The 10,565-nt window shown below is 46.5% G+C and overlaps 1 long non-coding RNA gene across 1 annotated transcript in view; it reads left to right on the top strand.

Moving 5' to 3' along the window:
• Positions 1 to 9,371: 9,371 nt before the first annotated feature.
• LOC309551674 overlaps positions 9,372 to 10,565 on the top strand; it is a 41,544-nt gene continuing 40,350 nt past the window's right edge. Inside the window, exon 1 of the long non-coding RNA XR_014225105.1 lies at positions 9,372 to 9,404. This is a non-coding gene — a long non-coding RNA (uncharacterized lncRNA). The remainder of the gene's footprint in view (positions 9,405 to 10,565) is intronic.

Genomic DNA, 10,565 nt, shown 5'->3' with positions numbered 1-10,565 from the left:
GAATTGTGCCCCATTGTTGGTGTCAGTGGGAGGAATCATGGCTTATCGTTGGTGCCATTGGGAAGAATTCTGCCCCATTGTTGGTGCCAATGGGAGAAATTTTGCCCCATCGTTGGTCCAATGGGAGGAATTGTGCCCCATTGTTGATGTCAGTGGGAGGAATTGTGCCCCATCATTGGTGCCAATGGGAGAAATTGTGCCCCATCGTTGGTCCAATGGGAGAAATTGTGCCCCATCATTGGTGTCAGTGGGAGTAATTGTGCCCCATCATTAAGGTCAGTGAGAGGAATTGTGCCCTATTGTTGGTGTCAATAGGAGGAAATGTGCACCCTTGGTTGGTGACATTAGGATGAATTCTGCCCATCATTGATGTCAGTGGGAGGAATTATGCCCAGTGGTGGGATTCAGCCGGTTCGCACCGGTTCCACAGAACCGGTTACTAAACATTTGAAAGTTCGCCGAGCCGCCTTACTGTGACCATCTGTATCATCTGCTCTGGCTCTCTCTGCCTCTGTCCATGACGGCGCTCTCTCCCTGCGGGGAGGCGGCTGGAGCCCACACACTGCACTGGTTGCTAGGCTAGAGCCGCTTAGCGTCTAGCAACCAGTTACGTCACCCTCTTTCTCCTCCAGGGCGCCGCGCTGCCTCCTCCCAGTCCCCGCCTATTACAATTTGGCTCCAGCAAAGGTTGGACCCAGGGCAGTGCGCCCCGAGCCCACCCATTGTGTGACAATAGCAAATGAAAATTCGCTATTGTCACACGGATCCTGCTCCTGGCTCGAGACCCGCTTCCTGATTGGCCGAAAGGCAAACCCCATGCCAGGAGGAGGCGGGAGGACTGAGGACTCGAGGAGACGCTGGGGGACTGAGGAGAAGCCACCGCTACAGGTAAGTGCACTGGACTCGGGGGGGGGGGCTTGGCAAGCTGTTCACTCTGCATTGAAAGGGGGCACGCTGCTCACTCTGCATTGAAGGGGGCACGCTGGTCTCTGCATTGAAAGGGGGCACGCTGGTCTCTGCATTGAAAGGGGGCACGATGAACTCTGCATTGAAGGGGGCACGATGAACTCTGCATTGAAAGGGGGCACGCTGGTCTCTGCAGTGAAAGGGGGCACACTGGTCACTGCATTAAAGGGGCACGCTGTTTACTGTTTTGAAGGGGGCACGCTGGTCACTGCATTGAAAGGGGGCATGCTGGTCACTGCATTGAAAGGGGGCACGCTGGTCACTGCATTGAAAGGGGGCACGCTGGTCACTGCATTGAAAGGGGGCACGCTGGTCACTGTGCATTGAAAGGGGGAACGCTGGTCACTGTGTATTTAAAGTGGACACGCTGGGCACTGTGCATTGAAAGGGGGCACGCTGGGCACTGTGCATTGAATGGGGGCACGCTGGTCACTGTGCATTGAAAGTCGGAACTGGTTACTAAAATTTTTGAATCCCACCACTGATTATGCCCCATTGTTGGTCTCAGTGGATGAAGTAGTGCTCCAAGGACCAGGTAAAAGCAATCAAAGGGCCACAGTTTGGAGACCACTGTTGTAGACAGCTCAATTTGCCCAATTCCACTACAGACCCTAAAAGCACAACATTGTGGGACAATTTAGTCCCTTCTTTGGACAATCCAGGTCACCTGACACTGAAAATCAGGTTGTCCCTGAACTGGAGGCTCAGGAATCCTACTCAGAAGTAGGGAGTAGTCACTCTGAGTGTTCACCCAGGTGCTGGCCCCAGGGCTAGCCTTGCTGTACTCTTAGGGCATTCCCATTGTGGGAAATCTGGAAGACCTCCATTCGCTCAGGTTCTGGCTGACAGCATAGCTAGAACTGTCCTGACATTGCCAAGGTTTAACTGGGTCCTGAACCTTCAGATCTCAGTACTGGAACCAACTCATGGCTTGGAATATCTGGGTGTCATCCGAAACACACCTCAGGCCAGAGTTTTTGTTCCCCAAGAGAAGTTTCAAACTCTCTTTTCCCAGGCTCGGACTCTTCAGTCCAAGGGTCACCCAATTTGCTTCTGCATGAGAGTTCTGGAGCTCATATTAGTGTTCTTCTAGACCAGGGGGGTCTCCAAACTTTCTAAACAAAAGAGCCAGTTTACTTCAGAATTCATAGGGGGCTGGACTTTGGCCATTGAGAGCAGATAGGGTCCCGTCAGTGTATAAAAAACAATGCCCCATCTTTGGTTTCATTGGGAGGAATAGTGCCCCATCATTGGTGTTAGTGAGATTAATTGTGCCCCATCGTTTGTGTCAGTGGACCCCATTGTTGTGGTCCTCATTGTATATGTTGTGGTTTACCAGGGTTATGGCTGAAGCTATCATTGTATTGGTTTTTCCAGCTGGCGGCTGGCTTTCTCATGAAACCATTCCGAGCGGATCATGAGCTTTCCGAAGCAGTGGGAAGGGATGTTCCTCCCCCTCCTGCCGCTTGCCGGTGTTTTTTGGGTTTACCGTTTTTGCCTGGAAAATGATCTGATGGTGCGGTTGGCTGCTCTCATAGACTGGCTGCTCTCAGATGTCTCCATAAAGAGGACCTGTCATCGTTATTTCTATTACAAGGGATGTTTACATTCTTTGTAATAGGAATAAAAGTGATAAAAAAAAAAAAAACTATTAAAAAGGGACAGTGTAAAAATAAAAAAGTAAAAAATAGAAGAAAAAAATTTAAGAGACCCCATCCCTGTGCCATGCTTTTAAGCATCGCCTATGGACATATGTGGGCGTGACGTACATATACGTTCACTGCTGCGTGCAAGTACACGGGGACGGGCCTTTATTATTTAGATATTTTTGAATTGTTTATTTTATAAAAAATTTTCTATTCATTTCCTTTTTTTACACTTTCCCTTTACATTTTTTTTGATCACTTTTATTCCTAATAAAAGGAATGTAAACATCCCTTGTAATAGGAATAGGGCATGACAGGTCCTCTTTATGGGGAGATTGGGGTCTATTAGAGCTCCAAATCTCTCCTCTGGCCCCCCCTGCAGCCGATCAGACTGAGATTGGTGGCCAGGTAAACAAAGGGGCAGAACCGGAAGTGGGGAATACTCGCTGCTCCTGGTCTCCAGGTTTACAGAGCGAGGGGAATGATGTCTGTTCCTATCTCTGTGTACAGGGGAGCCATCACCGCCGGCCACATCGCTCCCAACCTCCGCGATGGGACCGGAGAGCCCGGCAGAGGCGGTGGGAAGGGGGTGGAACCTCTTTTCATCACCCGCAGAAGTGATTGAGTGGCTAATTATCCAATGTGACAGGAAGTCAGGAAAATCTGTGGGTGTTGTCACAGACGGGAGATACATTTCTGCCTTGTTTAGACAATTCACCAATTACTATCGGGTGTCGGCTGCAGAGGTAGCCAGAAAGGTTTAAGGACGTTGGAGAGCTTCAGCTATTCAGAATGAGGCAATTAAGGCCTCTATAAGTTATCCAGAGGATGACTACTGATTGCTGCATCCTGAGGCTGTGTGCGTTAAGGAGAGCAGTGAGCTGAGAGACTTCTGAAGGTGAGGTTGTCTTGACTTTTTCTGTGTGAAAAAGAAACCAAATATACTATTGGTTTTCTGCTGTATGACCAGCAGTGTCTGCCCAGCAGTAGGTTGGGACAGACACCATAGGTTGGTGACTGTGTTGTGAAGGTAGACGCCCCAAGTGGCCAGGGTTTATTTTATGTTTGTTTGATTTATGCTGTTTGGATGCTTGCACTTGTTTCCAGCAAATTGGAAGAATAAACCATAGACCGTTGTTTTCAACCACTCCTCGGCTGTCTCTCTGTGTAACGAACCCCCCAAGGGGTCACCAACACCCACTCCCGAGCTAACCCCTTACACATGGTGGAGTGCCGCGGGCAGTTAGAGTAAACCCAAAATGGAGGAGATACTGAAACAACTGGTTATAGCAAATGCAAATCAACAGCAGGCAAATGCGGATTTTCAGCGGAGCCTTGCAGCTCAACAACAGGCTCACCAAGAGAGAATTGCAGGCCTGGAACAGAGACACCAGCAGCAAAAATGGAGGCCATCGTGAAACCGCTTCAGAGACAGCAGACCGAGGCTGGGAGTCAGGCCAGTAACATACTGACTTTTCGGACTGAGAAGATTTTAAGAACTGTTGGAGATTGTGTAGAGTGCAAGGAGGCAGTAAAGAATAAACTCAGCGAGTTAGTGACAAGCTCTAAGGATATTCAATCACAAGCTGAGAAGATCTTGAACACAGAAAGCCTTGAGGAGGCCCAGGAGCTACTTCTTCATTATGAGAAAAATATAAAGAAAATACGTTCAAAGAAACAGGATGTTCAGCTCCAGATTACTCGTGCCAAACAAATACAGACTGAAAAGGGATTGTCCAGAGATGTCCAAGAGGAGTTCATGAAGATGGAAGCTGAAATGGAAAATGTAGAGACAGCATTGGTGCAACAAGAAGAAGAATTAAAGGACACAATCCATAATTGGGAGACCATAGAAATTGGAAAAGAGTCCATTGCCCATCATTTGAAGCAGATAGGACCTACACTTGAACGACCCTTGAACTTTGAAACACTGGAAAATGTATCATTAGAACTTCAGCAGGCAAAGGAGCTGTGTAAGAAAAGTGATGATCTCTCAGTTCAGGCTGAAAGTCTGGTGAAGAAGTCAAGTGATATAAAGCTTGGAGAAAAAAAGTCAAGACCACCTCACCTTCAGAAGTCTCTCAGCTCACTGCTCTCCTTTACGCACACAGCCTCAGGATGCAGCAATCAGTAGTCATCCTCTGTATAACTTATAGAGGCCTTAATTGCCTCATTCTGAATAGCTGAAGCTCTCCAACGTCCTTAAACCTTTCTAGCTAACTCTGCAGCTGACACCCGATAGTAATTGGCGAATTGTCTAAACAAGGCAGAAATGTATCTCCCGTCTGTGACAACACCCACAGATTTTCCTGACTTCCTGTCACACCACTCAGATCACTTCTGCCTTGTACAGAATCGATGGCTGAACAAAATGATACCTGGATGATGCTTGTAGGTGCACCCACCACTCTGCTATTACCAATGAACCCCAAAGATGTATGCGGTTTGCAAAGCCGCTGCACAAATATTGTGTGACATAACAAATTGCAATGACCGCCATTTTTTTCTCTTTGGTCTCTGTTAAAATACAAAAAATTGTATAATGTTTGGGGGTTCTAAGTAGTTTTCTAGCAAGAAATACTGATACTGCTCGGAAGAAGATGAGAACACCCTGAAGGCCAGTCCTAAAAATTTACCTGTAAGAGCAAATAACCAAAACATCACCGAGAGTACTCAACTGTTTTGCTGCGAGGAACAAATACGCCTACAATCACCATAAGTACGCTAAGTACAAAAATACCAATATGGTAGGGTGACCAGATGTCCCCAGTGCCTGGGGACAGACCCTGGAATGAGGACACTGTCCCCGGACCACGTGTGTTCCCGATTCTGTCCCCGGATTCAGGGGCGGTGTACCTATTGCTGACAGCCTAGCAGTACATTTAGCAGTGTGACCATCCGTCCAGCATAGTGTCAGTGAGAGTGAGAGGAGCAGAGCTGTCAAATCAAAGCTCTGATGTCGGGGATGGGCGGGCTGAAATGTGGAGCTCCTCCTCCCTTCCATCCACAGCCAGTCAGCAGGCAGTATAACACCCCCCCCCCACCCCTCTCCAGCCCGCCACATTTGACTGGGAGCAGGGCTGAATGAGGGCACCAGAAGGGAGATGCAAGAAGGTATGACTACAATTAGAGCAAGCACTGTTACATGTAATGCTGGTCGGCTGCAGTGTCTTCCAGATATCTAGGTGTTCAGGCAGTGTGAGGTTACCAATCAGCCTCCTCTCCCCTCACTCCTTACCTTTTTTATCTCCCTAACTTGAGCTGCACATTGCCTGATACACTGATAAGAAGACCCTGCAGCAGCATTCTCCAAAACCAGGGACACATGGCCAATACCCATTTCAGCTTCTGTTCAGCTATTTAGCCGGAGCTCTGTGTGTGCTGCATGGTTTTTTATGTTTTGTTGGAGGATTTACTGCTGGTTCAGGCTAGAAGCTTCAGAGACCCATTAACTGTTTACTGTCCTCCACTAATCTTGAGCAGTTAACTGTTTGTAAGACAATTTTTATTTTGGAAATTGGATGTGCTGCTGTCTTCTGTCACTTGATTGTACTTTCAAAGCAGGATTACTGACTTGACCTTGCAGAGCCAGTTCAAAAAGAGTGGAGCAGCGCTGCGATAATATACACTTTTACACCGGGTTCAGCTGTAATCTCAGTCTCTGACCATCTCTTGTATCATGTCTGCAGTCTCTGACCATCTCCTGTATCATGTCTGCAGTCTCTGACCATCTCCTGTATCATGTCTGCAGTCTCTGACCATCTCCTGTATCATGTCTGCAATCTCTGACCATCTCCTGTACCATGTCTGCAATCTCTGACCATCTCCTGTACCATGTCTGCAATCTCTGGCCATCTCCTGTACCATGTGTTCATTCTATGACCATCTCCTGTATCATATCTGCAGGCTCTGACCATCTCCTGTTTCATGTCTGTAATCTCTGACCATCTCCTGTACCATGTCTTCAGTCTCCAACCATCTCTTGTATCATATCTGCAGTCTCTGACCATCTCCTGCACCATGTCAGCAGTCTCTGACCATCTCCTGTACCATGTCTGCAGTCTCTGGCTATCTCCTATATCATGTCTGCAGTCTCTGGCCATCTCCTGTACCATGTTTGCAGTCTCTGCCCATCTCCTGTACCATGTCGTCAGTCTCTGGCCATCTCCTGTACCATGTCTGCGGTCTCTGGCCATCTCCTGTATCATGTCTGCAGTCTCTGACCATCTCCTGTACCATGTCTTCAGTCTCTGACCATCTCTTGTACCATGTCTGCAGTCTCTGACCATCTCCTGTACCATGTCTGCAGTCTCTGACCATCTTCTGTACCATGTCTGCAGTCTCCTGTAATAATGTGTCTGCAGTCTCTGACCATCTCCTGTAATAATGTGTTTGCAGTCTCTCACCATCACCTGTAGTGTATCTCTGGTGGTGAGATGATGTGAGGTGTATATGTTTTATACAGGCTGGGTGTGAGTGACCTTACACAGACACACCCACGCACAGAAAATAATATTCACACATATACTGACAAAACATACACACACAAAAATAATTACATGTATACTGTGATTACATACAGTAGAAAAAAGAATAGGTAATAGCCTTGCCCTCTGTAGCATCCTCCTGAACCCTGCACGTGGCATCCTCCTGAATCCTGCATGTGGCATCTTCCTGAACCCTCCACGTGGCATCTTCCTGAACCCTGCATGTGGCATCCTCCTGATCCTTGCACCTGGCATCCTCCTGCACCCTGAACGTGGCATCCTCCTGCACATAGCATCCTCCTGCATGTAGAATCCTCTTACACCCTGCACGTAGCACCAGCATACAGGGGTACACTGACCACCAGCATACAGGGGGCACACTGACCACCAGCATACAGGGGCACACTGACCACCAGCATACAGGGAGCACACTGACCACCAGCATACAGGGGGTACACTGACCACCAGCATACAGGGGGCACACTGACCACCAATATGCAGGGACACTGGTTACCTGTCAACAGGGGACATAACAAATCAAGTAAAACAACTACCATGCAACTAAAAAAATCTGAAAAGCAATAATAGAATCTTGTTATCGGTTCCCTCATCTAACGTGCAACAATAAAAAACAAAAAATGCCGCACTGCCCTACACTTCATCTATAAAATTCTACAAATGGACTTATAATGGTAAAACCTATAAATGAATATCGTGTGCAAATCAACCAATGTATTACAATATATTAGTGATGGTGACACCCTCTCTACAAAAGGTAAGAAATATCGCAGAGCTGCAATATGCAAAAAGTGGTGACCCCCCCTCCCCCATATATAATCACAATACATAGTAAAATTTATGTGCATATTTTACATTTTATTATTATATAGGGTGTTTCACCACTATTTGCACATTGAAGCTCTGCCGTATTTCTTTTCTATCTCATGGACGAAATGTGAGAAATAACATATATATCATACAATCATTCCATAAACACATCCCACATACACCGCATAGATCATTGCAAGGAAAAATGCTTATAAAATAGTTTACCATTTGCCCAAAAAACCAAATATGTCCCTGGATTTCATTTTAAAAATCTGGTCACCTTACAATATGGTCCACAAGGTGGTGACCTAACTTCTCTCAGATGGAACGCACAGACAGGAAGTGATGAGGTACAAACAGGAAGGGATGTAAAATACTGACAGGAAAGGATGTAAGATACTGACAGGAAGTGATGTAGGTCCACAGAGGAAGTGATGTCAGATATAAATAATAAATTTCAGTAGCGAGTCCGGAGGAAGAAGAGAGGAGACGTAGCTGGAAGTGGCAGCAGAGGAGGTAATAAGATATTATTTTCTATATATAATCTTTAATTACATTAGGAAAATGTTCTCCTTCCGTTTTTATGCTGGGGGAACAGAAACAGAGGAACACAAAACACTGAGAATCAGATTTCAGTCCCCCGGTGAAATCACATAAGTAGGATGAGCAGCAAAACTTCCTCCAGCTCTCTGTAGCGCCCTCACCAGGCAGAGCCGAGGTACTCATAATCTATCTGGGGAGGAGGCAGAGCTCGGGGTGATCCCGACACTCTCCTCTGGAAATATTCAGCAGCTTTCCTTCCTCGTCACTACTAACATTAATCCCGTCCTCTGCCCCAACACCAACTGGGCCCCCACTCCTCTCCCCCCCATTTAACACCGCTGTCCCCCATTCCTCACCCCCAATCTAATACCGCTGTCCCCCATCTAACACTGCTGTCCCCCATTCCTCACCCCCCATGTATCACCCGTGTTCCCTACTTCTCATTCCTCATCCAACACTGTTGTTCCCATCTCCTCACCCCCCTTCCCACACTGCTCACCTATATTTCACAACCCCCACTGACACTGTTGTCCCCCACTCACTACCCAATGCTGCCACCTTTCTTTCTCTTGCGTCTCTCATGATATCGCTCTTATTTCTATTAAAAAAGCGCAGACCTGACCGGAGAGGTGAGGAGGATTCTGGGAGGTCACATGACATCACTCTTATTTCTATTAGCAAAACACAGACCTGACCAGAGATGAGTTTAAAGAGGAAGAAGAGACGTATGTGAGGGGTGATCAGCAGTTCAGGGAAGATGTTGGGATGATGGACAAAGTTAAAGAGGAGGAATCTTCTCCAGACATCAGCACAGGTGAGTGATGGCCACTAAATACAAAAACTGTTTGGGTATATGGATTGATGTTTGAGGATCAGTAGATCCACTTCTACAAAGATATCATGATGGAGAATCAGCCGCCCCTCACATCACCGGGTAAGAGGAGACTTTATTGTAAAGGAGAGAGCAGTACGGAGGGTCCACCTAGATCCCCCATCATCTGATAAACACATAGAAACAATGTATTCAGTCAGTGTGTGTGTTTCCTACAGATGGATCCAGTAATGAGAACCCACCAGAGAGATGTCCCCGTCCTCTGTATTCCCGGGATTCCACACAGGTCAACATTAAAGAAGAGATAAAAGAGGAGGATGATGAGAATTTTGTAATGGAGGAGGCTGAGTTTCCAAAAGGTCACAGAAACCAGTACCAGGACACCGTGGTGGAGTCATCCAGTTACAGAAATCCACCAGAGAGATGTCCCCGTCCTCCGTATTCCCGGGATTCCACACAGGAAGATCACACCATCCCTCACCATCATCAGGTAGATAATAATGTAGGAAAGCGATCCCAAGCCGTAAGAGATATCATTCTTCTATTATTATTATTATTATTTTGTGTATTTAATATTATTTCTACCATTTTGTTGGTTTAGGATGAAGATCTGATAAATGTACAAATTGAGGTTATAAAGGAAAAGATGTATGTGAGGGGTGATCAGCATTTTACAGAGGAGGTTGGGATGATGGACGCAGTTAAAAAGGAAGAAACTTCTCCAGATATCAGCTCGGGTAATTTATGCAAGAATGGGTTAAAGCTTTCTTAGTGATGTTTGGTTGGGTGGTATCGTTGATCTGGTTAGTTGTCATAGTTTGGTGTTGTGATTGCACCCAGAAAAAAACTTAACGTTAGTATACTGGTAACGGCCTTTCTCTTAATCCTTCCAGGACGGCCTACATATGAGAGATTGTGGCTCCGCCTCACAGGAAACACAACTAATTTGCAGCTGTTAAAAGGGTCCCACCCATCCTTGAGCTTCAGTAATATAAAAGTAGCTTTCCAACCGAACTTTCAAGGAATATAGTTATTCAATAACATACAGCTACACATATATACATATATATACATATTTTATAACTCACCACCATCTTGGGCGGGAAGTAGGCCGGCCGTCCTGGAAGGATTAAGAGAAAGGCCGTTACCAGTATACTAACGGTAAGTTTTCTCCTTTCATCCTTCCAGGACGGCCTACATATGAGAGGATAATAAAGGAATCCATACTGGCCTACGTTAGGGCGGGACCACTGCCTGTAAAAC

The sequence above is a fragment of the Pelophylax lessonae genome (assembly GCF_965119305.1).
Source record: "Pelophylax lessonae genome assembly, chromosome: 1".
Taxonomy (NCBI): Eukaryota; Metazoa; Chordata; class Amphibia; order Anura; family Ranidae; genus Pelophylax; species Pelophylax lessonae.
Note: the sequence above shows the minus strand (reverse complement) of the source record. Positions and strands in the feature narration are given on the sequence as shown.